This window comes from Corvus brachyrhynchos, unplaced genomic scaffold (genome assembly GCF_000691975.1).
Source record: "Corvus brachyrhynchos isolate BGI_N302 unplaced genomic scaffold, ASM69197v1 scaffold91, whole genome shotgun sequence".
NCBI classification, from domain to species: Eukaryota; Metazoa; Chordata; class Aves; order Passeriformes; family Corvidae; genus Corvus; species Corvus brachyrhynchos.
The window spans coordinates 2,197,467-2,210,628 of record NW_008236442.1 but is presented as its reverse complement, the minus strand read 5'-3'; the positions used below and the strand labels follow the sequence as shown (position 1 = coordinate 2,210,628).

General features: G+C 42.4%; 1 protein-coding gene across 7 annotated transcripts in view; it reads right to left on the bottom strand.

The window, feature by feature from the left end:
- SLC25A26 (solute carrier family 25 member 26) overlaps positions 1 to 13,162 on the bottom strand; it is an 84,844-nt gene that overhangs the window by 32,736 nt on the left and 38,946 nt on the right. The window lies entirely within an intron of this gene.

Genomic DNA, 13,162 nt, shown 5'->3' with positions numbered 1-13,162 from the left:
TCCAGAAGACTTATCTGTTTTTACAAATGTTAGGGTAAATACTGGAGGAGAGATTGGCATAAACAGCCAGACGAGGAACAGGCTCACCTTGTAAGAGCTTTCTCAGTGTTCCTGAAAATGCACCTCCATCCCAGAAATTGCTCTCACCCACACCTCCACTGTTCCCTACATTAACAGCAATGGGAGAAAAGCAAACACTTATGAAGAGGATTTTGAGAGTATGAATGTCACAAGGGCCAGCAGCAAGAACATCTGCTCACTTCAGGGAGAACCTATTTCATCCTCACAGGGCAGCTCTCAAACTTGCACCCAACCTGTCACCTGCACTCACCGTGACAAGGACAGAGGGGCCATCACTGTCCAAGTCTGTATTTATGAGGAGTACTGAGCTGCTGTGCCAAACTGTGCCTTCTCCATTGTAATTGCGAAGAAAAGTCTAATAACCCACTTCTGAATAGCAAAAATGTATTGTTTTCTAGGGATGCATAAACAGTAAATTTAAGGAGAACAATCGTTCCTTTACCTAAGTCCCTTTTACAATACCGTTTTTTCCTAGCTTCTTTATAAAGGATAGAAAGTCTTTTTAATAGGTTCAAGTTAAAGCAGAATAAACAACCCTGTCAGCCCACTGGAGTTAAACTTTTCTGTTAATAATCACAGCAAATTTGGTTCAGTGTCTTGCCCTCCTAAAATTCTTCACGCACTTGCCCAATACATCTGGATTATGATAAACTGATGTTCCAGCTATAAGTATACTTTCCCCAGGATGAGCTTTGAAAAGACAGCATGAAATGAGGCAAGCCTGGCCCCTGGTCACATCAGAGGTCATAGCAATAGCCACCATCAAGAAGATTTGGAAGTTTCACAGCTTTTCTACTGACTGAAGGTAAAGGGGTTTAAGACCCATCATCGATGGGATACCCCAGAGCTGACAAAGCAGACTTATTCTCTTGCAAAGCTTCAATTAATATTGTCTCCCAGACCCTCCTCGAAAAACTGCAGACTCCACAAGGAACCAAATTACAAGAAGGTAATTTGTAATCTTAAAATGAATAAAAGACTGTCAAAGCCATCAGCTGTGTTCCTGCAGCTCTGTGAGATGGAAGGTCGGGAGAGGGTGGAAGAACAGACAAGTTTGTATGTTAAACAAATGATGGAGGGCTTTGTTAATAAACACTGATGCAAAAACAAACAAAGCTTTTGGGGCAAGTCTAACAACGCTGGCATAGCAATGACCGTGGAAGATCTCTTGGCTTCACTCCTTAAGGAAAACAGTGAAAGACCAAGTTCACAGCACCTTCCTGTACAACTGCAGGAAGCCAGAGAGGTGGAACCCCATGGGAAGCTCAGCCATCACAGGGGAAACTATCAAGTTGCATTTGCAACAAACAACTTTTCACAGGCCTTCAGTGTTGAACATTCGGCTGTGCAGCACTGCCAGAGACAAAGGAATGGCATTTAGGGTGGTAGAAACATCAATCTCAACAATGCCAAGAGTATAATTAAAACAAAGGTTTCAGATCATGCACCAGCAGCCACCTGAAGTAATCAGCAATTCCCTCATTTTCAAGCAAATAACATTAACCCTGTGTGAGCTGGGAGAAAACTGCAAGCTACAAATGGGAAGAAATACAAAATTCCTGAATTATAGTCATTATTCTGGTTCAGGCATCCGCTAACTCTCAAATAAATATTTGCACCTTGCTTCCTCTGTTTCCCCAGCTCTAACCCCAAAGTATTTCCACTTGTCACCTGGCATATGTGAATGGTTGGAGCTAAGTTCCTTTCCGAGACAAAACATTATGTGCCCCACAGGGTCCCTTAATTTGGTTACAAGCCATTCTCACAGATGTCCTTTGGACCTATGTGGCAGAACCTCACATCCACATTTCCTCTTTATAATAGCACCACACTCATTATAAAAGCCACTTGTATGGCATATTATGTAGTAAAGATAAGTAAAAGGAAAATTCAGTTTACCCTCTATGAGAAAAAGGTTCTGTGATTTAAAAAGTAAAGAGAAATAAAGGAAAAAATATTTTTCTGCAGGGGCAATATTGACCAGGGAAGGGGAAAGATATAGTCAGAGATCCAGCACAGCAATCTGCGTGTTCCCAAAACATGGGAAAAAGAGAGGCACTGAGGCAGATGCACAAACTCAATGCAGGCTGGATTGATTTAAGAATCTTGATGATCACAGAGCCCTAACTTTGCACACACGTGACACAGACCATCATTGAGCTATTGAAGGCTCTTTCCTCAAAGAAACAACATTAAAACCATCAAATTCCACCCCCAACCCCTTCTTACTCTGCTGGGAGAACAGAATAACTATTAGAGATTGTATAATGTCAGCCACAAAAGTCGATTTTATTGGATTTCAAACATGAGCTGGAGTGACCAGCCCCTAATTACACAAATAATATCCATGTTCTCCCATTTTCCAACAAATAAGCACTAAAGGAGATGCCTGTTTTGCTATTCATTTTCAACAACATATTAAAAATAATCCCTTAGCAAGTAAATTAATATGCTGACACCGATTTGTACATGCTGTTTTCAGGGCACAGATAAAAATCTTGTAGGATAAAAGATGAGTTTAGCAGCTCCAGAAGAATGAAGGTATTGTTTAACAGGAAGCAGATGTATGTCAGATGGCAAACTCATTAAAGTGTCCCATCGTTAAAGGAAACGGGATAACAACGAGCCATCTGAAAAAACCTGAACTGATCAGGAAATACACAAGCCGCAGCTAATCTCCCATTTATTGGCAGGTAATGCCTTTAAGTCATGCACATGCATTGAGTTTAGGACCATGAAGGACTAATCTTTGTTCTCATGAAAAAAACAGGAGCAGAACCCAAGAGCATGGAGAGCAGCATTTCTGGAAAAAGTCTTCTGAGGAAAAACTCCTAACATTTGGAGGAGCTATTACATCAGCCCATGGGTGCACACACACACACTGTCTGGGCAGCACGTCAGTTCACTGACTCTGAGAGCATCTTAATGGACATTTTACATACATGGGACATTTTAAAGGTAAGTATAATTACAAAAATGCCTTATGAAAGGTACCTATCAAGGAATAGCCTCTAAACACAAACTTGGAAATGCTAATCAAAGAAAAAAACATTCTCAAGTGGACACTGGACTGGTGGATTTGCAGTATCAGAGCTGAACAATTCCTCAAGTGAGTATTTTGCAGGTGATATAAGAACCTAAGCACGAGGAATTAAACAAGCAGCATAGATTCACAAAATCAAAGAATCATTCAGATTGGAAAAGACCTCTATGATCATTGAGCCCAACTGTTAACCCAGCACTGCCAAGCACATCACTAAACCACATCCTCAAGTGCCACATCGACATTACTTTTAAATCCCTCCAGGGATGGTGACTCAACCACTTCCCTGGCTAGCCTCTTCCAATGCTTGACAACTCTTTCAGTGAAGAATTTTTTCCTAATGTCCAATCTGAACCTCCCCTGCTGCAGCTTGAGGCCTGTTATTCTTACCCCGGCACTTGTTACCTGGGAGAAGAGACTGATCCCAACCTGGCTACTCCTTTCAGGGAGTTGTAGAGAGTGGTAATGTCCCACCTGAGCCTCCTTTTCTCCAGGCTGAGCACCCCCAGCTACCTCAGCTATTCCTTGTGCTCCAGACCCTTCTGAACTCCATTCCCTTCTCTGGACATGCTTCAGCCCCTCAATGTCTTTCTTGTAGTGAGAGGCCCAAAACTGAACCCAGGATTCAAATCAAAGACAGCATGTTTGACTCACAAGGCAGGTGGATCTGTGGAGAGGAGTGAGAGTATTGCTTCATCCAGCAAATATTCAGTCTAAAAAATTGGAAAACAGTGCAGCTGTAATTGCACTGGCATCAGCAAAGGCAGTCTTGTCCTCAGAGTAACAGCCACAAAAAAAACCCCAAAAAAAACAGACGGGGAAGAAACATGTGTTTCTCCCATCCTGGATATATCTCAACCTATACTAGCTTTGTTACAAATGTCTTGTTACTACATTATGATTACAAATATAACACAGCAGCTCTTGCCATAAAAATTAAATACATCTCTTGCCAGGAGTTTTCTGAGTATCACTAAAAAAATTTCCAAGAGGAAATCCATCTCTGCCTTTGCATCTTGGTCAGATCTAAAGGCCATTGAAACTGCTGGGAATTTTGCACACAGCTTCTGGATTAGGACTGATGCTCTAGATGGAGAAAGAAGAGGGTGGATGCAAAGGTTCTACAGTACAACACAAAGATCAACTAATCTGGATTCTACCATGTCCTTCCCAGGATGCACAGACCCATCTCATGGTTAGAGCAGGCTCTAGGATGTGCTTTTTTAAAACTTGTTAAACAGGAACTGCTGCAAATTCCTTGCTTTCACAGAACATACACAGCAGCCTTACTTATATCTGAGCCCAAACCATTAACATTTAAGTACAATTTAAAGTCCCAATACAGTTAATGTAAGCTAACCAAGTTCTTTTGAATGTTTTACCAAATACAGACTTTGGTATTTTGCTGCATCACTACCCCTGGTTATTTGGTAAGGGTATTCCTGCTTATTTGCCCTTGTGGAGGAAAAAAAAGAAAAATCCAAACCATACCAAAAAGAACAAGTAAGCAAACACTGCTTTAAACAAAACACTTCATGGATACTATTGAGAAAACTACTCCATACTCAATGCTAGTGCAAAACCAACATTAATGGAACAACTGCTATAAACCAAGCTGAAACTTCTTTCTCTGAAGTTTAAGGCCTGTGCAGCACTCTTTATATATCTTACATCATTATCTCCATCATGTGGCAGAGAGAAAGAATGCAGACTAATGTCAAATTTAGGAAATACTACCCATGTAAAGGTATTTTCCTTCACATTCAGAATTTTGTATCTCACAAAATGGGGCTTTGCTAAGTTTCCTTCTGTGGGTGCCATTTTCAGCTGTTTTAATAAACAGTTGCATTGCTTTTGCCCAATCACAGGACATGGTCTTGCAGAAGTGAAATGACCTATTGCCTTATGACAAAGATTTCCCTTAGATTTTACGTATTAAAACTTTCCTGAACAGCAGCTACAATTCCACAAACTTTAATCTGATTCTACATTACAAAAGACCTAATCTAAAACTCATTAGAGTGAACTGAAAAATCCCAGCAAGCATTTGGTTGAGCCCAAAGGAGCAGTTAGACAATGCACACACAGATACAGGAAGGATGGTTCCTTTATTATTTTTTTACCCTCTATAATTCTTTTCTGACAGTTTAACCAATTCTGCAGACTCTGCAACTATTTAAACAGGAAGCCTCCTGGACCCAGCAGACCTCCCTGCCACTGCAGCTGGAGAGTTACTCTGCTCCTAATGGAGCATTTCTTCCACCCCCACCCCAAGGTAGCAGCTGTAGGATGTCGGGTTGGACACTGCTGGGCCACCTGGGACTCGCTGCCCTCCCAGGTGTGGACGTGCAGACTCGTCCACGGCAGTCAAGCCCCTGGGAAAGCCGTCTGACGGCTGCATCCCCCAACTTCCTGCCTGTCAGCAAGCTGGGAAAAAACTTTAGTGAGGCTGGCTGCATGCACAGAGCAGGGAGGGTTTGCTCTCAGGAACCTCTTGCAGGCTTCCTCAAAGGAGCCTAAATCCTGCTTGTACAATGGCACCACCGGTGTAAGAACTGTGGAAATAAAAGCCATAACTCTCAGTGATTTTTTTTAATCCAGTTTTGGAGAAGATGCTTTCATCATAAGCCTTTGAGCTCCTTTGCACGTCTTTATACAGGCACCTCATTTCCTTGAGAATCTCTCATAATCACAATGTTTAACCGTAAAGCTAAACCTGCACAATTTCTCACACTTGGGTTACCCAGCTCGGACGGGAGGAAAGTGTGCCAGGCTACGAGAGCCTGGGAATAAGATCAAGGGGAACAAGGGTGCTTTGGTGGGTGAGAGAACTAAACAACTGGAACATCCCAGCACATACAAACCCTTATTTTCTTCATTTTCTCATCCTGCAGTTCTGTTCACACAGCCCAGGAGTAGCTTTGGGCTATCGGCAGGTCCTGAGGGAACTGAACTGCAGAGCACAACAGCCGCTCACACTTGTTCTGTGAAATCCTGCTTAGAGCTGTGATCAGCAAAGTAGACACTACCAAGTTTCCACCTTACCAGCATAAATCATCCCCTCCATGCTCAGCAAAGCACTTAAGCACATGCTTAGCTGTGCTAGAGCTAATTTCCTTCACAGCAGCCAGTATGGAACAGTGCTTTGGATTTGTGCTGGAAACGGTGTTGATAACTCAGGGATGTTTTAGTTATTGCTGGGCAGGGCTCACACAGAGACAAGGCCTTTCCGGCTCCCAACCCCACCCCACCAGTGAGTGGGCTGGGGGTGCACAAGGAGTAAGGGGACACCTAGCAGAGGCAGCTGACCCCAACTGACCCAAGGGACATCCCAGACCATGTGGTGTCATGCTGGGGAAGAAGGAAGGGAGACGTTCAGAGCAATGGCATTTGTCTTCCAAGTCCCCATTACATGTGATGGAGCCCTGCTGTCCTGGGGAGGGCTGAACACTTGCCTGTCCATGAAGTGAATGAATTCCTTGTGTTGCTTTGCTTGGCTTCTGCTTTGCCTGTGCAACTGTCTGTATCTCAACTCACAAGTTTTCTCAATTTCTCTCTTCCAATCCTTGCCCCGATCCCACTGGTGGCCATGTGGGGATGAGCTGCCAGTTGGGCATGACAACAGCTTTCACTACTGCTGAATGGGAACAAAATTATTCCTTAAAGATGTTAAAGACCAAACACAAGTTCTCAAAACTCCATGGTCTTCTTCACACTCCCAGCTTCCCAATAATCTTCCAGCTCTTCCAGAGCTGGAGCTGGGCCAAAGTGTTTTGTAGAACTGATGTCTGAACAAAGTGCTTTTGCTCGTGTGGGGCTGCAAGCAACATGGTGACTGAAGAGAAAAGCCAGCTAACATAGTGTAATCTTTTCTGTGTGTTACTTTAGATATACAGTGAGGAGCTCAAAGTGATCTCAAACACCCAAGAGGGGACAAGGCACGGGAACAACATGACTGGAGCTCCACCAAGAAGCTTCAGCACCACAGCCAAGCAGTGACTGCCAGGGCCCCACGATGGGATCAGATCCCACCATTCCCAGCACGCTCCTCTCTCACGCAGCAGGTCTGAGCACAGCATCTGCTGCACTGATGGTCCCTTTAAGAAACCTCTTTCTGTGGAAAACATTGACACCAAAAGGAGAAAGCCAAACTGCACGCCCACTGCAGCATGGCCTCCAGAGGGAATGGGATGGGAAATGCCAAGGGATGGGAAATGCTGCTCTCACAGCTTAAATTCATTTAAAGGCCATTCTGCATCCAGAAGGTTCGACTGAAATGATTTCTTTTCCTCGCTGGTTTTGCAGCCATGTCAAATGCCCGTAACAGCAGATTTGCCAGTTCCCTGCTGTCACAGGTACATTCACAAAACTCACAGGGCAATGGCTCAAGTTGTGTGGGTAGGTACAGGATTTTATCTGCAATTCACAGACAAAATCAATGGGATTTACATATATATGATTTGAATCATAGTCTTCCCAACTGTTCTCCAGCTGGGAAGTAGCCAGCAATGAAATAATTTTCATGCTAACAGGCATTACCTGAGAGGAAAGAAAATTGAACACGAAAATGTTGCTGAGAAATAGCCAGACATTCCCTAGCCACGAGGAATCTCCTGAAATTTTACCTTTTCACTGGACAGTAGGGTAGAAACTGCTTGAGAAAGCTGCCCTTAGGTAGGTCTCTAGAACTGTTTCTACTCCTGGAGCCTTATGGATGGAGTGGATGCCTTATTCTGGGTGCTACTCACAGTCCCCATAATGCATGGATAATGCTCCTTTCACCCTGAGCCTGGCTGGGATGTATCTGCCTAAATTAGTTCAACAAAACTATGAAGCAGCATCTGAAATAAAAAATATTGATCTTGATCAAAGACATGGTGTCCCTGAGGTTGCAGTGCAAATTGGACTCAAGGAACTGGGCACCAGACAGTGCAGAAAAGAAAAATTACCAAGAAAATTAAGAACCAAAGAGAAAAGGAAGGAAAGCAAGGCTACTGCCTAATACACTTGCTTTCAAAGCAAGTCAAAGCAAGTCCCTTTTACAGTACAATTTTGTAACTTTTTGGGCTGAAAAGGAGCAGGCTGGTGTTAGCAGCATATAATATAACCAGGTGACTTACACCAGGATTTTTTTCTAATGAGATTAGCAAGCTTTACATTACAATTCCCATAATGTTTCAACTCAAGGTATTTTAATTACATTTTTCATTTATCTTCTTTGGGATTTTCTGACTCATGCCAGAATCCTTTCTTCAGTTAAAAAGCAATTTTTATCTCAGGGCAAGTGCTAATAGACCACTTCAGACAAAACAACCAAAATCTGCATACAAGAGCAAAAATCAACTGTGGTTTTCAATCAAAGGATATAATTCCATTCACACCTTTCTTTAAATAGTATCACCATGTGCTGTTAGTGGGCTTTGGGGTCATGAAAAGAATAAAGAAATCTGTGAACTGTGCTGATTCTGTGTTCTCACATGCAATTTGAAAAACTCAGCTGACCTGATGCCAGTGAATGACCTGAGTTTGTCTGGAAGTCATAGAATCATAGAATGGTTTGGGTTGGAAGTGATCTTAAAGATCATCTCATTCCAATCCCCCTTCCACGGGCATGGAATTTTCATCATCATTGTCACAGGCCTAGGACTAATCTGGGGTGGAAAGGAGGTTCCCAAATTCTTTCTGAAATGCTGATGGATATGGTGAATATAGCCTGTTACGCTGGGAATTCCCAGTAGACAGAAAAGACCCTGACATGATGGCTTGTGCCCCCAGACCAGCTGGAGAGTGCCCAGCTGGGGAGCACAGCTGAACACTGGGGAGATCCTACCCTGAGCAAGAGCCTTTAAAAGATGTGCTGATTAAAAAAACAACAAAGTAAAGAACTTGTGCTTTTGCTTTGCAACACAGAGCAACTCAGTAAGATAAATTCCAAAAGCCTTTTCTGTGGTAGAATAGTTAAATAGGATCACAATAAAATTCCACCTGTCAGCTCCAAAAGCACCCCACATGGAGAATTTACACAAGCTGAACCAGAGCTGGTTCAGGGCATGTCATAACAGCCATTTCTGCACTGAGCACTGTTAAAATTGGCCTCAAGATGAATTGAGTACCTGGAAAGGGCAACCATATTTCAAGCAAACCAGGACATGCTCAGGGTGGTTGAACTGCCCCTTCAGCTGCATTCCTGAGCATTTAATTTTTGCCACTTGGTTTGCATGAAAAATATTCCCAGTACACTTTGAAAAACCTCTGTAATACAGCAAAAATACCTTGTGATAAAACTTAAAAGAAGAAACATGTTAGTTTATATTGAAAGGATTTTGCAGAGCATTATTCCGACTCATGCCCCTAAGTGAAGAGTCAGCATCACAAGTATTTTTTGCTCACACGAGTTGTTTTCAATCTGTCAGTTCTCACAGCTACAATATGGCATCGCCAATCTAATCACATCACAGGGGCTTTTTCTGAATGGCACCCTGTTTTGTTTGTGTTTGTGATGCTTCGCAGCAGAAGTCACTTCTGGTGTAGGAATGACACGACTAAAATGTAAATCAAAAGGACACTGGAACTGATTTCACCCTTGCTTCATTTTTTTTCTCAAGGGTAAAATTTTTAACTCAAGAAATCTCACTGTGTGTAGAACTTTTGAATCAAGCCAGTGATGCTGAGCACCCTCACCCCTTTTTCAAGTCAACTCAACTTCAGGCAAACAAGTATGGGGGAAATAATGAAGCACGGCCCTTCCCTGGAGCTGTGCATTAGAAGCCAGTCTGACACAAGTGAATAGAAATCCTCTTGGGCTTTTTCAGAAATAAATGCACCAATAATGTAAGATTAATATGTAATAATGAGACAATTTTCTTCCATGTCCCACAGACTACATGCACTGTATGCCCTTTGAAGCCAGACAATTACACTGTAAGCAACAAATGCATTTCAGCTGTAGCAACTAGAACAGTTGTTAGTGGCAATTTTGCAGGGAAGGCTGCAGGGAAGCCCACGTCCCCTTTGCACATGCAGCTAAAGTAAGTCTTCAGATGCTCTGGTGCACAGTCAGACACCTTGGTAACACACTTTTGAAAGGGTATTTTTTAAGGTAAATATTTTTGTAAACGATTTGCTTTTAAAATGTTACTGTTCTCACACTTATCTGGATTCTTTTAAAAAGTGCTCTCTCACAACCTTCAAAAAATACATCTCTCAGGCATCTTTAAACTTCTATCATTAAAAAAAAGAAGAGAGAGAGAGAATCAGATATCTTGGATTTCCTCTTATTCCAGGTAACTTATTCCATATGCAGTCCAGCCAACTAGTTAAAACTTCCTCCCCTTTCTATTTCCTGTTGCTACCAACATCCAGCTCACAAAATCCACCATTTGGAGAGATAATGAGAAATCCAAATGGCCAGCTGGGCTGCACAAGTTCTGGCGAGGCTAGAGGCTCTTCAGTGGATAAGGCATCCAGCAGGGATTGATGAGGCAGCAAGAAGTGATCACACATTAAAGAAAGAGAATGTTGGAAAGGCAGCTATAATATTGTTACAGGTCACTTTTGTACCAAACACTTCCCAAACAACAGAAGATTCGCCCCAAGACCTGCAAATATGGGAAGGAAGGCAAATGCCATTGCTTAATTCACCTTAAAGAAATGCAGCACAGACACTGCAAGCTAGGTGCCACTTGGGTGACAGTTTATTCCTGATAAATAAATCATTTACACACCTGACACAGCTCATTTCTTTCTTTCGTGATAATTATAGTTTTAGAAGCCTCATTTAAGGGGTGCAAATTAATTTCCAAATTCCACCTACTGTCAAAGAGTGTGTTTTATTAGGTGATTAATTACCTGCAGGAGCACTTCAGGAGACACCTTGGGGGCAAACAAGGATTGCTGTGACAGGTCCTTTAAGATATTGCTCCACTCCTAAGGCCCGATGAGCCCAGAGATAAAATAACTGCATACAGGTGTTATCATCTGCAGCACCTTGGGATGTTTGTGCCTCAGAGAAGTGCATTTCCCTTTTGGAACATGCAAGTATTTGCCTGGATGCTACAGCCTTTGACTTTGTGAGAAGTCCCACGAACTGCCTGGGGTCAGATCCACTTCCACACTGAAGCAGAAAGCAGGAACAGCTGTGGGAACTGCTCTTCCCTCAGCCTCAGTGTGTTCCTGAAACCTTCTGTACCCCCAAAACACACACCACTTGGCCTTCCCCAGCTCATATGCCTGGATGTTTCAAAATTCCAGGCTAAAAATACTTTTTGTAAGTTTTATTTAAGTCAGCTACATAAAGGTTGCAGGATTTACAGCAAATTTTACCACAGTTTTTGTGCTGTCATTTCTGACCTCTACACTGACCAGAGCTTCCAGCAGACCTACACTCATGTAGCTCCTCTTTGCAACCAGGTTTGGTGCTCTTAAGATGAGTGAGAAGAAACCAAGGCAGCCCAGCACAGCTTATATACACACCTATGCACCAAGTTCAGGCACCTCTACATTCACAGGGACTTTGACACTGAAGATAGTGAAAAAAAAATTCCTGAGAAAAACAACTCCTCCAATAACACAAGTGGAGATACATGGAATTTAACAAATTCTAAAGGCTTTATCCACCTGTTTTACTTAAGTCTCTTATTCTGCACATCACCTAAAGCACAGCTGTCAGAGGAATTGCTCTGCTCCCTTGCATTTCTTGCTCTCTTACAACTGTATCTGCCTTTCACAGGAATTACAGTCTGATAAAGAAAATAAGATCTGAAGGCCATTGACCAAGGGCAGGGCCTGTTCCCAGCTAGTCTGTCTAACCTGTATTAGCAGCCTCTCCTGATGGATGGACTGCACAGATGATCAGCTCAGGTGCTGCTTTGTTGGATAGTTCCCCAGAGCAATTTAAGTCATTACTTCTTCACCTCCTTATCACAGGCTTAGGAACAGATTTTTCTTCTCCCATTCACAGAAAATTTTCAAGTACTTGTCTTTATTTATCATTTCACCTTCCTGAGGCTTTGCCATTGCTCTTCCACCCCCTTTTCCTACACAAAGATATTAAAGGCTGCCAAAGGCAATTCTCACTGTGCTTTTCATCAGCAAACTTAAGTCAGATTGTTAGAAAAGGCTGGTAAAGTCTAAACCAACATTTACCCTTCAAGTTTGGGAGCAAAAGAAAACATAGATCTAGAATAGTCTGAAAGATTCTCTCGTCTGACAGCAACAAATTTCATCTGATCTCAGGGTAGTGGAATGTAAATCTCCCTTCAGTAAAACGTGGAAGAGGAAACATCAGAGATTAACACGTCTGAGGTGGGAAAAGAGAACAGAAAAGTGAGTTTGAAAATCTGAGACCTTATTTCATTCTAACAAAATAATAATGAAGGACACAAAGTCTTTTCAGAAGCATTTTGCAAAGCTGAGGACACATGGCAAAGGGAAGGATTGCTCTAGACTCTGAAAAGACCGCCTGTAGCCATGGTGATCTACAACAGTTGTAGTTTTCAAGATGTAGAAGCATAAGCCCTTGACATAACTCTCAGGTAAACACGATCAGAAAGCTACTTGCTGCACTTTCTTTCTTTCTCTCTCTCAAAAAGCCAAACCCCCCCCCAAACATCAACAACAGCAGCCAAACAAAAAAGCCGAAAAACCAACAACATGACACAAACTTCCCAGAAAAACAATGAGATCCCAGTGAAGATCAAGCTGGAGATTATTGCTCCTAATCTGCCCCTAATTAAGCTTAGTCTTCCACCACTCAGCAGTTGTTACAAGGTTAGAGAGAAAAGTATCATCTAAAATGTCACCTAACACAAAGTAATTAACCAACTCTGACAACACTGCACTACAAACTTACTTCGATTTTAACCCATAGTGTGTGCTGGAAACTTCCAGTCAAACATTCTGTATTTTCTCATTTGCCCACATACGCTTGTTATTAAAACCACATGCGGGCACTGAATCATTTCATGGTTCGTTTAAAGACAAACACGCAGAAAATTGTGGGAAACAAGTACAGCCCTAAGAGTCTGTGCAAGCCTGTGG